This window comes from Bos javanicus, chromosome 20 (assembly GCF_032452875.1).
Source record: "Bos javanicus breed banteng chromosome 20, ARS-OSU_banteng_1.0, whole genome shotgun sequence".
Classification (NCBI taxonomy): domain Eukaryota; kingdom Metazoa; phylum Chordata; class Mammalia; order Artiodactyla; family Bovidae; genus Bos; species Bos javanicus.
In genome coordinates this window covers 55,855,647-55,858,853 of record NC_083887.1, presented here as the reverse complement: position 1 = coordinate 55,858,853, position 3,207 = coordinate 55,855,647, and the positions used below count along the sequence as shown (strand labels likewise).

General features: G+C 43.3%; 1 non-coding gene across 1 annotated transcript; it reads left to right on the top strand.

Moving 5' to 3' along the window:
* The first annotated feature begins 1,824 nt into the window (after nt 1-1,824).
* Nucleotides 1,825-1,934, top strand: LOC133233835 (U6 spliceosomal RNA). The gene has a single exon (XR_009731884.1). It is a non-coding gene; the product is annotated as a U6 spliceosomal RNA (small nuclear RNA).
* The last annotated feature ends 1,273 nt before the right edge of the window (nt 1,935-3,207 follow it).

Sequence of the window (3,207 nt, the reverse complement as noted above, 5' to 3'; positions counted from 1 at the left end):
AATGTGAATCTGAGAAGACAATACCAAGAACCAATGTATGTGAACTCTTGTAGATGCTATGGGAGGGACTTGGGCTTCCCTGGTGGCTCAGATGGTTAAGAATCTGCCTGCAGTGCAGGAGACCTGGGTTCGATCTCTCGATTGGGAACATCCCCTGGAGAAGGGAATGGCAACCCACTCCAGTATTCTTGCCTGGAAAATTCCATGGACAGAGGAGTCTGGTGGTCTACAGTCCATGGGGTTGCAAAAGTCAGTCATGATTGAGATACTAACACACACAGACACACTGGAGGGATTTGCCAATGACCGGAAGTTAACTCTGCTTTGAAGCAGAACAATCCTGCAGCCTCTGCCTCAGAGTCCAGCCAGGTATCCAGGATTTACAGTCCTGGAGGAAGCAAATGGGAGAGAGAACTCCTTCCCTAATGCTGGTTTTCTCCCCCTTTTGAAACTGGATTGTGAAAGCCTTTTTCAAAAATACAAAAAATTGGCATGAATAAAGATGGCATTTTGGGTTTTTGGAGGGCACTGCCTAGCTGTGGGTGTGGTTGGAAGGCACCCATGGAACACTCTCCTGGAGTTAATCCCTTACTGGCTAGAGCCCCAGCTTTGACAGTTTATGGGGATTTCCCTGGTAGTAGGCTGACACTTTGGCCCAAATACATCTTGAACTTTGTCCTAGACCAAGAATCATTGTGATTTACTCATCTTATTCTTTAAGTTCAGCTAAGTGACCAAATTCTGGCCTAAAAATTTCTTCAGCATCTATTTCTTTAATGTCTCGTTTCTAGAGACAATATTTTCTATACTTGTGGATTCTTACAGTAATTACCCCCATTTCCTAAGAAGCTTGAGGCTCTGCCCAGTGGCGTGGTACCAAGGATAGAAATATCCCTTCTGGCTTTGAGGCCAGTGCTCTGAATTATTTCCCATACTTTGGCCTTCTTGGCTACTTGCATCAACGATTAATAATATTTTTATGACCGTAAAGTTCTTCACATCAGCATTCTAGAGTTTTCACACAGCGGCCTTCCTAGGCACAGTTGGTAAGGGAAAGTACTCCATTCATGTATTTATTCATTCATCAACTGATAGTTATTAAACGTATATTGTGTGCTGAGCGATTTTCTAGGTGCTAAGCAATGATCACAGCAGTGATCAAAACAGGCAATGAGGGACAGACTTCCCTAGTAGCACAGTGGTTAGGAATCCACCTGCTAATGCAGGGGACACAGGTTTGATTCCTGGTCTGGGAAGATTTCACATGCCATGGAGCAAGTAAGCCCACGAGCCTCAACTACTGAGCCCATGCACCACACTACTGAAGCCTGCCTGCCTAGAGCCTGTGCCTGGAAGCCACTGCTTGTCACGACTAGAGAAAGACTGAGCAAAAGCAGTGGAGACCCAGCACAGTCAAAAAAAAAAAAAACACAATGATCTCTGCCTTTCTAGAACTTACAGTGTGTGGAGACATACCACAAACAAGACAGACAAGGAAAATATATGGAACATTAGAAGTGATTGTAGGGGAGGAAAAATATTTCCCTTTAGGTTCAGTAAGTGGGGTCTTGAAATTAAACTGATGGAAGTTAGGTTATTAGGAGAAAAGGCATCCAAGTTTTATTAATATTTAACATTTTGCATGCACAGGGACTCTACAGAAAAGCAGTAAAACAAACTGAAAGAAGGGTTAGATTTGGACTTACATACTGTTTTAACAAAGGGTGATAAATTATGGAGAAGTGACTACGCAAAGGAAAGGGGTTTGGGGCTTCTAGGGCCAATAAATTGTGAGGAGGTGGAAGTTTAAGAAGTCTGGGGGTGGTGCTCACATATTCGGCAGCACATATACGAAAATTGGAACGATACAGAGAAGATTAGCATGGCCCCTGCGCAAAGATGACATGCAAATTCATGAAGCGTTCCATATTTTTATAAATAAATTTAAATTAAAAACAAACAAAAAAAGAAGTCTGGGGGGACATCTTATGGTAGAAGGCTTACAGTATACAGGCTTATTTTTAGTTTTAAATTTTTATTTTGTATTGGGAGTATAGCTGATTAACAATGTTGTGATAGCTTCAGGTGAACATTGAAGGGACCCAGCCTACAAATACATGTATCCATCCTCCCCCAAATCCCTCCTCCCACCCAGGCTGCCGCATAACATTGAGCAGAGTTCCCTTAGACAGGCTTATTCAGTAAGGTTTGTTTCTCAGATTCATCTTGGTGCCATCACTGGTGATAAGGATTCTTCTCCTCTTCCTGGTCCGGGAGTGGGGTACCGTTGTGTCTGCTTTTTTTCAAAAATAATCAGCCCGAAGTAATTCTTGTGGCCATATTTTGGAGTGGCATATTCTGTGTCCCTTCAGGATAACTGAGCAGGGTAAAAGGATGGGGTGGGGGAGGTTTTTGCAATTTTAGACAGAGTGCTCCAGGAAGGCCCAGTGATTGGGATCAAGACTTTAAAGAAGAGAGGGAGCTAGCTTTGAAGGTGATGGGGAAGAGCATCCCAGACACAGAGAACAGCAGATGCAAAGGGTGAAGAAGTGGGAGGGGAAAGTACCCTTAATGAGGTGAAGCCATTGAGGGAGGAGGATTAGGAAGAAGATAGGAGAGTATGGAGTGGCAAGTCCCTGTGCAGGTCATGTGATAAGATGGGAAGCTATTGGATAGTTTTGACCAGAGGAGGGTGTGATATAATGTATTTTTCTAAATGTGTTTTCAACCCTGACATTTTAACAAAATCTCTGACTTCAGGGTTGAAAATACATCGCTGGGTCACAGGGGTAGGAGCCTGAAGCCAGTACGGCTTCAGGGAAGGGATGGTGGTGGCTTGGACCAGGGAGGTGGCGATGGGGTAGGTAGATGGTGGTCAGATTCTGTATCTGTTTCTCAGGAGAGGGACAGGATTCATTGACATGTTAGGTATAGGGTGTGGGAGGAGCCAAAGAAGACTCCTGAGGTTTTGCCTATAAAGATGAAGTTACCATGGTAAGGAAGGAAAAATAGTCTTCCCTTTATACTTCTGAGTTCTAGGTTGAGACTCCCTGTAATGAAAGACAGATTAACAAGAGAAAAACAAACAAGTTTATTAACCTGAGTACTCATGCATATGTGGGAGAAACAGAGGGAAAGTGAATAACTCAAAGTAATAGCTTTGGAATTCAGGATTAAATGCCAGCTTAATAAGAAGAAGGTTGTTGG